The sequence below is a fragment of the Chaetura pelagica genome, unplaced genomic scaffold, assembly GCF_000747805.2.
Source record: "Chaetura pelagica isolate M959 unplaced genomic scaffold, ChaPel_1.0 scaffold552, whole genome shotgun sequence".
NCBI lineage: Eukaryota > Metazoa > Chordata > Aves > Apodiformes > Apodidae > Chaetura > Chaetura pelagica.
In genome coordinates, this window is record NW_009952361.1 from 187,240 (window position 1) to 198,701 (window position 11,462).

Here is an 11,462-nt window from a genome sequence, read left to right on the forward strand (position 1 = left end):
GGCAGGGACACCTCCCACCAGCCCAGATTGCTCCAAGCCCCATCCAACCTGCCCTTCAACACTGCCAGGGATGGGGCAGCCACAGCTTCCCTGGGCAACCTGGGCCAGGCTCTCACCACCCTCACAGTAACAAATGTCCTCCTCATGTCCAACCTAAATCTCCCCTCCCACCCTCACCTAGCAGGCCTTCGGCCACCTTACCTATTGAGCTTTAAGAGCCTGTACCATTGATACCCATAATACTGCAAAATTCAGGGTCCCAGCTGCTTTTGGGAAGCGAGCACACAGCCCTGGTGAGGCCTCACCTTGAGCCCTGTGTCCAGTTCTGGGCCCCTCACTGCAAGAAGGACCTGGAGGTTCTGGGGCAGGTCCAGAGGAGACAATGAGGCTGGTGAAGGGACTAGAGGGGAAGTCTTGTAGGGATGGGCTGAGGGAGCTGGGCTTGTTCAGCCTGGAGAAGAGGTGATTCAGGGGGACCTTCTCCCTCTCTACAACTCCCTGAAGGGAGGTTGGAGTCAGGTGGGGTTGGGCTCTTTTTCCAGGCAACTGGCAACAAGACAAGAGGGCCTGGCCTGAAGCTGCTCCAGGGGAGGGTTAGGTTGGATATCAGGAAGTACTTCCATGGAAAGTCATTGGGATGGACTGCCCAGGGCAGGGGTGGAGGCACCATCCCTGGAGGTGTTCAAGGGAAGGCTGGAGGTGGCACTTGGTGCCATGGTCTGGAGATGTGGGGGTGTTGGTCACAGGCTGGACTTGATGGTCTTAAGGGTCTTTTCCAGCTTTGGTGATTCTGAGTATTATAATAATGATGTGTTATTACAACAGACTCTCCCAACTCATACCTCACTGTGGTTAAGGTAACAGCCCCCACAGAGTTATCAGGCTGAGAGGAAGGAAATGTTTACTCATCACATTCCTCTTCATCATCGTGGTCTCCTCCCCAAGCCCAGATGGAGGTTGCAAAGGTCCAGATCAGGGCACTAATCCTGCTACAACCGTTGTGGCAGCTCTTTGTTTGTACAATTGCAGGAAGGTTTGTATCTCTGAGGTTTCTCCAGCCCACGTTGTTGGGTTCAATTCTTTATCGAGGAGGTGTCAACACCCAAAAGGTCCTAGAGGGCTCTTTGCTCTTTAATTACACAAGGTCATCCATAAACTTGTGAGGAAAATACCTGTCTGCTCCCTTGGCAAGTTAGGAGCAAAGTTCCCAGCTCCACTTGAGATGGCCAGCAGATCCATCTACTGGATTCACCCACACTACTCCATCTTGACTCTTAGGACCTGGCTGGGGGCAGCCAGTTGGGTTTCCTACCAAAGAGCTCTTGGCAGCAAATGGAGCATCTGAACAATGAAACATCCGCTCCTCAACATCTTTTAGCAGAAGCCATGGTGGGCCAGAAGCTCTTGGAATGGTGCAGATGTTCCTTGAGACTTGAATTCTGTGAGCAAGGATCTCCCAGATGTCACAAGGTTGGTTGTCTGGGTTGTTTTGGCTGGGCTGGGCAATTATTTTGGGCTTGGCTGACTTGTAACTCTAGGAATGATTGGTTTATGGTGCCTTTGCACAGCTTATTCATGATGTTCAGATCCAGGAGAAGTGCTATGGGGGCATCATGGGGATAGTACTGGGCTTCAGGGAAAGGATCATGGAAGCAGGGCCTGGAGGTGGTAGGACCAGGGGTGATGAGTTTAAACTGGAAGAGGGGAGATTCAGACCAGATATAAGGAAGACCCTGGCCCAGGTTGCCCAGAGAGGTGGGAGATGCCCCATCCCTGGAGACATCCCAGCTCAAGTTGGACAGGGCTCTGAGCAACCTGATCCAGGTGCAGATGTCCCTGCTCACTGCAGGGGGTTGGACTGGGTGGCCTTGAAAGGTCCCTTCCCACCCAAACCAGCCTGTGATTAACATCTGGAGAAGGCACCTGGCTCCAGCACCACCACCTCCAACAGAGATGGAGGATCCTGAAAACATGATGGTGACCCACAGCTTATTTTGACTGAGTTTCTGAATCACTTGAGGGGGCAGGAAATTGGGGAACATGACTTTCACGTGGGGGCCTCTTCTCCTCTCTTAATTAAGGTGAGGGCAATCACTTGAGGGTTTCATTTTTAGACACTTTAAATTAGGAGAGATGAATCCCAGGCAAGAGGTGCCATTTTTTGTCCCTCTGGGATTATATGATGTTGCATCCCACCATGTTGTCCCGGTGGTCCATGATGGTGGCTTCACCTTCATCACTCCTGGTGGCCACAGGGGAAACAGACATGGGATATTCAGGGAATACTCCTTGCTCTGGCTGGATGACAGCATCCTGCAGCCATGAGCTCCTTTCTTGCCCTTTCCTGGTGGGACACGTGGCTCAGTGAGGACAGACCTTCTAAAGGTGGGACAGAAGTAGTTGGCAGCCAAAATCAAGTTAGTTCCTTTAAATCAAGCTCTATTTGGACCAGCTCAGCCAAACCTGGAGGTAGATGGAAATCCAGGAGCTGGAAGCTTGAATCCTTCAAGATCTATGATAAAACTGCAGTTGTCCTTGGTAGGGCCAGAGCAGAAAGAACAAGCCAGCTGTGTGGAGTAAGTGTTCTCCTGAAGGTCACTCAAAGGAGTGATTCCTGGCTGTGATCCCAACAGTGTCATACCCAGAGAGGGGACCTGGAGAGAAATAATGAGGAACCTTGATGCTTCATGTCTGGTTTATGTGTTTGATGACAAATTTTCAAGGAACGAAACAGGAAAGCAGTTTTTCTTTCCTCTCCCATGTAAATGTTCTATCCCAGAAAATCATTTCTCTTCCCTGTAATAAATCTCAGGGAGGAACTTCTCTGACAGGCGTTTCAACCCAGCTGTCAGCTGAGACAGATGGTTGGGAAAGATGTGGAAACAAAATAAGGAGCTTTAAAAAAAAACAATCTAGATTCCATTTCACTATCAGGCAGAATTTCAAGTGAGCCAACCCAGCCACGTTTCATTGCCTGCAGACAGAACAAGGTGTAACCTCTATCCCTTCAGAAGCACTTGAGATGATTAAGAGAAAGGCTTTTTGTAGAGCCTGTTTCCTGGAATAAACACAAACTTCAGCACCACCGTGGTGAGCTCCACATCTCAGGACATGAATTTCAGGTGGACAAAAAGAAACAGGGGCTGAAAATAAAAAAAAAACACCAAGAAAAAGCACCAAGAATGAGGTTCTTCTCCTTAGGCAAAGTGAGGTCTCCACGGGTTTTTGAAGCAAATATTGAATATCCAGCTCTGCTTGGCCTTGGACACCCTTGGCCTGCAAAGCATCTTCCTTCTGTTGTGCTTCCATATGGATGCAAGCTTGGATTGGAACCAAAGAGCTCTACTGGAGATTAAACAACACCACAAGCAGCTGCTGTTGAGTGGAGACTGGATAAAGTTCTCAATTTAGGTTGAACTGGGGAAGTTCTGCTAATGCACTCGAGCAGCAAAGGTGCACAGATGGCAACTTGGGGAACTTCTGAAGAAAAATCCAGCTGGGCCTTCTAAACAAATGTCCTTTGTGAAACCAGCATCTGAGGAGCAAGGGAGGGAGATTCTGTCTCAGCTACTTGGATTAAAATGGTATCTTTGCCATCGGGGACCTGCCTGAAGTGTGAGATGTGAGATGAGCAGTGCAACAGCCACGTGGCTGCAGGGAGTGAAGAGGGAAGGTGGGATCTGCACGTGGACCATCAGGGTTTGGTAAGGAACTGGGAATTCTGGGTTTTCTCCAAAAAAATAAATGGGAGGAAAGAAACCAGCTTTATACAGTTCTGTGGGTCAGGGGTGTTTCTGAGAGCAGCACCTTGCATCCCTCCACGGGTCTTTGAAGCTTCCCAGCCCTAACTTGTGTCACCTTCAAGCCCAAAGCTTCATGGGGCAGCTTGGAGGTATCAGATTGGAGGCCTCAGACCAGACACTGCCCAATTACCTTGAAGTCTTCTGGAAATAAGGACTCCAACAGTGCCCGCTTTCCCAGCAGCCATGGGAGTGATAGAATTTATAGAATTATCATTTTGGTTGGAAAACACCTTTAGGATCACCCAGCCCAACCATTCCCCCAGCCCTGCCCAGGCCAGCCCTGCCCCATGTCCCTCAGCACCACATCTACATGGCTTGGAAACCCCTCCAGGGATGGGGCCTCCAGCCCTGCCCTGGGCAGCCTGGGCCAGGGCCTGACAACCCTGGCCAGCAAGAAATGCTGCCCAACATCCCAGCTCAGCCTCCCCTGGCACCACTGCAGCCCATTTCCTCTTGTCCCATCCCTTGGTCCTGGGGAGCAGAGCCCGACCCCTCTGTTGGTAAAGAACATGGGCAGCTAGAGCTGATGTCTGCTTGAGCTCTGGGGTCACCTAAACTGCCTCCACCAGTAAAGGGTTTTTTTGAAACCTGTCCTTGGGCAATGAGTGATTTCCAGCATCACACAGCCCTGGCATCCTACCTGCTCCCAAGGGAAGGGTCCAAGGCCAAAGGTTGGTCCAGAGGAGGCCCCGGAGATGCTGGGAGGGCTGGAGCAGCTCTGCTCTGGAGCCAGGCTGGGAGAGTTGGGGTGTTCAGCCTGGAGAAGAGAAGGCTCCAGGGAGACCTTAGAGCAGCTTCCAGTGCCTGAAGGGGCTCCAGGAAAGCTGGGGAGAGGCTTGGGACAAGGGCAGGGAGGGATGGGATGAGGGGGATGGATCAAAACTGGAAGAGGGGAGACTGAGGTGAGACATGAGGAGGAAATTCTTTGGTGTGAGGGTGGTGAGAGCCTGGCCCAGGTTGCCCAGAGAAGCTGTGGCTGCCCCATCCCTGGCAGTGTTGAAGGGCAGGTTGGATGGGGCTTGGAGCAGCCTGGGCTGGTGGGAGGTGTCCCTGCCCATGGCAGAGGGTGGGACTAGATGATCTTTAAGTTCCCTTCCAACCCAAACCAGTCTGTGGTTCTATGAATTAATGGTGGCTATTGCTTTGTAGGGATTTTCTCATTGAGGTGCACCATCCAAAGACATTGAAGAGTCTTGGACACCTCAGACAGGTTTCAAGGAACATGAATGAACCCTAAAGATTCAGGAATGGAAATATTAACCAAGTTCTGGATTTGGCAAGTGGTCAAGGGCTTCCAGAAACAGGGTGGAGACACAGTGGGCTGATGTTGCCCAACAATGGGCCAGCACTGCAGTCAAAGGCCAACAAGATGTTTCCAATATCCTTTAACTGGTGCTAGAAGGAAACAAAAAATAGATATATCTGAAAAGTCTTTGGGGTGCAACGTGAGCTGATTAAAAGCAAAATAAAACCAAGCACTAATTAACTGTGCTATTAAAGGTTCATCCACTTTGCTGGAGGAAAGAGGAACATCTTCGAGGATGGATGCTTGGTAATAAATCAGGAGGGCTTTGTTCAGCTGCCAGGTCCCCCACGGGCTGGCTGGGTGGTCTTTCTGAGAGTCCAACCTCTTGAATCTCAGCTTCTCTAGCTGCAAGATGGGGAGGAAAACTTCTGTCTTTCCCTCTCTCCTTTCATGAAATCAATTCCCTCCCCACCCCCCACCCCAAGATTGGAAAAAGTGCTGTAGAAATCTGTTGCTGCTCTTTCTTACACTGCAAAAGCCAAAGTTCCTGGGTGAGGAGTCTTCTTCTGCTGCCTTATCACAGAGGTCTTTAAGAAAGAGGGGATCCAAGAGAGGAGTTCCCAAATCCTAACCGAGACCCCTTCCAAACTGGAGGAACTGGGAAGTCTCCCATCAGCAAAATGCTGGCAGGAACTGCCTCCAAACATTTGTAGCACCTTGGACCTGGTGGGGTTGCCTACAGAAGTGACATGACCTGCTTCCCAGGACAAAGAGGCTGAGTTGTGGAAATCAAAAGGCCATCGTGCCTCCAGCGTGGCCTCCAAAATGACCTATGAGACATGGAGGCTGGGGAGATGGATGGAGGAGGAAGGAGAGAAGTGGGCTACAGCAAGTCCTTGCTGAGTTCTTCCCACTTGAGAGGAAGAGCTGGTGGAAGGAGCATAGGAAGAGTAATGGGAAGCTACTGAAGACATGGGGGGCTAAACCCAAACCCAGTGGGTCGTTGGTTGGACTTGATGACCTTAAAAGTCTTTTCCAACCAGAATGATTCTGTGATTCTGTACCCAACTCCTTGCAGGAACCATGGATGGTCAGACATCAGGATGTTCATTAAACCAGATCAGGTTTCCCTGCTCCCACTAATCCAGGGCTCACTCAGTCTATTAGTTTGTAGTTTTTTCCTGATCCACTCTGGTTTTTAGTTAATTGCTTTTCCCCCTGGATTATCTAGAACAAGCCTTTTATGTAACAGCTGAGACAGAGAGCCTGAGAGATGGAGCCTGGGTCCTGCAGTTTGGGGTTCAGGGGGTTCCATCAAGAGTGTGGTCAAGAACATTGTAAAGAGTAGTACATCTGAACATCCCTGGTGCCTGCCAAGTCAAGGAGCTGCAACTCAGAGAATCATTGAATGGTTTGGGTGGGAAGGGACCTTTCAAGGCCACCCAGCCCAACCCCCTGCAGTGAGCAGGGACATCTGCACCTGGATCAGGTTGCTCAGAGCCCTGTACAACCTGAGCTGGGATGTTTCCAGGGATGGGGCATCTCCCACCTCTCTGGGTAACCTGAGGTGGTGTCTCACCACCCTCAGCATGGACAATTTATTCCTTCTGTCCAGTCTGACTCTCCCCTCTTTCATTTAAAACCCATCACCCCATGTCTGATCACTACAGGACCGACTGAAACGCCTGTCCCCATCTTTCTCAGAAGACCCCTTGAAGGACTGAACACGAAGACAGCCATCCAGAGGGAACAGGCTTTGTTTTTCAAGGTAACCAGTCCACATGTCACTTTGCACCTTTATAACCAGACTCCCAGTCTGGGGGAAATTCTGAGAATGTACTTTGGTATTTTACACCATCAGTCCTATGATTTCCTAACTCAACCTGCAAGGTGTCAACCAACAGCAGGAGCAGCACAAATACTCCCTTCACTGCTGTCGTGGAAGAGCAGGTACCATCCATCTGCTTCCTGAATGAATTGAAAGCAAATTGCTTTCCTCCTGCAGATGAGCCTCAGCAAAATGGGTCACTTCATCCTGAACAGCCTGTGAGAAAGGCAGTGGCAATGACTGCAGTGTCATGGCAACACAGGCCAGCACTGTGAGGATCTCAGCATCTCCTCCCCCAGGTTCTCCCTTGGAAAGAAAAAGGCACATTTGGAGCAGCACTTCAGCACTGAGGTTTCCTGGGAACAGGGCTCCTGGGGAAGCAGAACCCCCACTCCCAGCTCTGCTGGATTTGGGGGGGCATCTCCAGCCAGCTCCATTTGAAGCATCCTTCAGGCATCCCTGCTCTGCCCACTCCAGAATTCTTGTCAGCAGGACTTTGACAGCACCTCCCTGCCTGCTGTTAAATCCTCCCCTGAGCTTGCACAGAGCTCTTCTTCAATCAAGCAGCCTCTAGAAGAGCACAGGACCAACAGGCAATAGAATCATAGAACACCTTGGGTTGGAAGGGACCTCTAAAGATCATTTAGTCCAACCCCCAAACAATAAGCAGGGACATCTCCAACTAGACCAGATTGCTCAGAGCCCCATCAGGCTTGAATGTCTCCAGGGATGAGGAGATCTTTGCAGCCATCTCACACAATCAAGGGCTTGATGATGGGTGTGGGGGGCTCAGGCTTTTGGTTCCTCCACTGGGAGAGTAGATGCAAATTATCTTGCTATCCAAGCTAATCTTGTGGGAAAACAGTCCTTACAGGCTGTCAATTACTCTGAGTCTCCAGGATCTCCAGCTCACCCTCCCAAAAAATCAGCTCTCTTGCCTTCAGCCAGGGCCCATCTGGGTGGAGTACGGGTGGATCCCCAGTGATATCATGGAAGGATGTGGGTTGGCCTGTGAATTCCTGTGTCTTCTCCTGAGCTAATTTCACTCTTTGTTTACTCTTATCAGGACCTCTGCAGCCAAGAATTAATTAGCAGCACGGCCTCCCTGCAACGAGGTCCTACCAGTTCAAGGCATTGTATACACATGCAGCCAAGATCTGCAAAGCTTCAAACAAGCTGTTTTTTTCAAAGGAAACCCTTACTAAGCACTATTACCAGTCTAAAAAATCAGCTCGTTATACCACCAAAAATAAACACTTTGGTGGTGAAGGTCTCTCCAGTTTTCACTCTGCAAAGCAAGCTGTGGGAGCAGTTAGGAAGATGTTTTCAGGCTGGGGAGATGGGCCCGTGGAGTTCATGAAGTTCAGCAGAAGAAAGTAGTTCCTGCCAATTAGAACCCACCTCACTAGGAAAGGTGTCTGTGAACAGGGGTGTTGGGTGATGAGAAGCTCACCAGGAGCTACCAACCCCAAAACCAACCATGTCCTGGGCTGCATCCCCAGCAGTGTGGCCAGCAGGGCCAGGGAGGGGATTGTCCCCTCTGCTCTGCTCTGCTGAGACCCCCCTGCAGGGCTGGGGCCAGGGCTGGGGTCCCCAGCACAGGAAGGACATGGAGCTGTTGGAGAGAGTCCAGAGGAGGCCCCGGAGATGCTGGGAGGGCTGGAGCAGCTCTGGTCTGGAGCCAGGCTGGGAGAGTTGGGGTGTTCAGCCTGGAGAAGAGAAGGTTCTGGGAAGAATCATGTTGTGGCCTTTCAATAATTCAGTAGGGCCTAAAAGAAAGATGGGGATGGACTTTCTAGCAGGGCCTGTAGTGACAGGACAAGGGGTGGTGGTGGTTTTAAACTGAAAGAAAATAGTTTCAAACTGGATATAAGGAAGAAAATCTTTACTGTGAGGGTGGTGAGACCCTGGCCCAGGTCGCCCAGAGAGGTGGGAGATGCCCCATCCCTGGAGACATCCCAGCTCAGGTTGGACAGGGCTCTGAGCAACCTGCTCTAGGTGCAGATGTCCCTGCTCACTGCATGGGGTTGGACTGGATGGCCTTGAAAGGTCCCTTCCCACCCAAACCATTCCATGATTCTATGGAATGGCTGCTCCCAGGTGGGCAGTGGCACCATCTCCCCCCATGCTCCTGCAGCCCTGCTGGATGTTTGGTGGGGTGCAAAGCAGTTGTCCCTGAATCAAACCTTGCTCACCCCTGCCTTACCCTGGTGTGTCCTCTGGACCATGCAGCTCCCTCAGCATCTCCTGGGAGCAAGCAGGGTCCCACCAGGATTCCCCACCTTGGTGGGATCCCTCACTTATGATGGGCATCAAAGAGACAGGAGAGGAATCACTCTTTGGAGGGATTTGTCTCCCTGGAAAGTACCCAGGCTACTTTAAACCAGCAATCTAACGTCCTTCTGGCCAGAAATAGCTAAGGTGAACACCATCTTATAAATGGCCTGGCCAGGTAAGTACCAATTGTGACATTAATTATTTCAGTCAGTGTCAAATGGGTCCATAATTGAGTTTTTCAGTCTAGAGAACAGAGATTAAGTGCCTTGGAAGATGCTGGAACAGAAATACACACTGCCCTCAGGGGTGCAGATAATGGCATGGGATTTCTGTACGTTACAACATTCCTTTAAAACCATGTCATCTAATGACAGACTTTCTTCCCTTTGTTTGGCAGGAGGGAGAGAGGAATTATCTTCCTTAGATTATTTCCTCCCTCTTGGATATCCCTTGTCTTAATTTTCAGATAGATGGGTGTTTTGTAGGGCTTAACTGTAAATAAAACTAGCTTCTGCTCTGTGGTTGCTGCTTTTTTAGAGTCTTGGAGGAATAACTGCATGTCTGGATGAGATCCTTGGAGGAAGAGCTCCTGGTAGTAAGTGAGGTGAGAGCCTGGTAAACTGAGGCAGGGGGTTTGCCCTGTTCAAGGGTCTCATGGAACTGAGATATAATACTGAATATATGAAAATTGTAGACTTGTTTGGTTTGGAAGGGACCTTAAAAATCATCCAGTTCCAACCCCCCTGCATGGGCAGGGACACCTCCCACCAGCCCAGGCTGCTCCAAGCCCCACCCACCCTGCCCTTCAACACTGCCAGGGATGGGGCAGCCACAGCTTCCCTGGGCAGCCTGGGCCAGGCTCTCACCACCCTCACAACAAGGAATTTCTTTGGTGGGGAAGCCTTGGAGAGGTCTGGAGAAACCTGAGCTTCCCACTTCCTAGCCCGTCCCCATCAACAAAGGGAGTAATAGCAATAATAATACTACCACTTAACAGGTAAGGACAATAGCTGGTGGGGCTGGGAATGGGAGGGTTCTGGGTCTGGTGCCGGTGATATCAGGCAGTCTGGCCGGAGGTCTGCAGCTCGGGTTTCTTAAAGCCTGTTAGGAGGTGGTAATTGTCTCACTTTTGCTTTAAACACCGTGTTAATTATGCTTTTAAACAATGGCTATAAACTCGGCCTTTAATTCTTTGTGCTCTGTTGTGTCTCTGTGATGGGGGGGGAGGGGGGAGGAGTGTTGGAAGGAGCTGGGGAAGGGTCAGGGCTGAATATCATCACTGGGGCTATGGGTGAGAAAACAAAACAGCAAACAACTTCAGTTCCTGTCGTTGATAAGCTTGAACCTCAAAGTTGTGTCTCTCTTTGGTCTGGGAGACAAGCTGACCATAGCAGCCACTACAGTGTGCACTCAAATGGACTCTCCTCTCTATTCCATAGGTGCTGTTGGGTGGTTCAACTCTGTGTTGTTCAAATTCTGCCAGAAACCCTCCCCTCAAAAAAATAAAAAGTGCCTGTAATATCCTTTGGATATTTCAGATCCAAAGTTACTTGGATGTCTTTGGAAAAACAACACATATTAATGCATTTGGGAATGGTGGGCCACATTCTGCAGTGCCCAGCAGACCCATCCAGCAGCCCCCAGGTATCTCAGCCACCCCAGTTCTTTTACCTTCTCACAGAATGTGTAATTTTTTCCCCTTCAACAAGGAGAACAAGTCTGGGCCTCCTTTGGATTAACCACTGCTATCAGATGGCGTGCCCTCTTCCCTCCAGATGAAATGAATGTGCAAGTTTGGATAATGTGCTTTTGAAAATCCAATCTTTAAATTACACTTTTTTTATTAATGCTGCTGATTTTATTATTTTTTTCCCTTCAGTTTATGCAATTTGGGTTGTGAAATCAGGGTAGTTCAGTTCCTGCCCCATCCTTTATTTCTTCTTTACCTGAAACTCCCGTATTTCAGATTCAAAGGAGGTTTCTCATCCTGGAGGATGGTGATATAATCACACAAGGTCCCATTTGTATTTTGGTGCCACTTTCCAGTTTTCAGTAGTTTACATCAGTTAGGTCATTTGGAGGAAAAAAAATAAAATCCAGTTCTGAGCAGGTTGTTTTCCCTGGAACTGAGCCATGTGGAGGACTGGCATGAAAGCATTTCTGTTGGGTTTAATATTTGTAAAAAAGCTATTAAAAAGAAAAAAATATAATCATCAAACCCAACCCTCCATTTAGACAAATGAGGAGTTTTCAATTATCTGTTTTAATACATTGACTCTGTTACTTCCTAAATGATCAGGTATGAAGG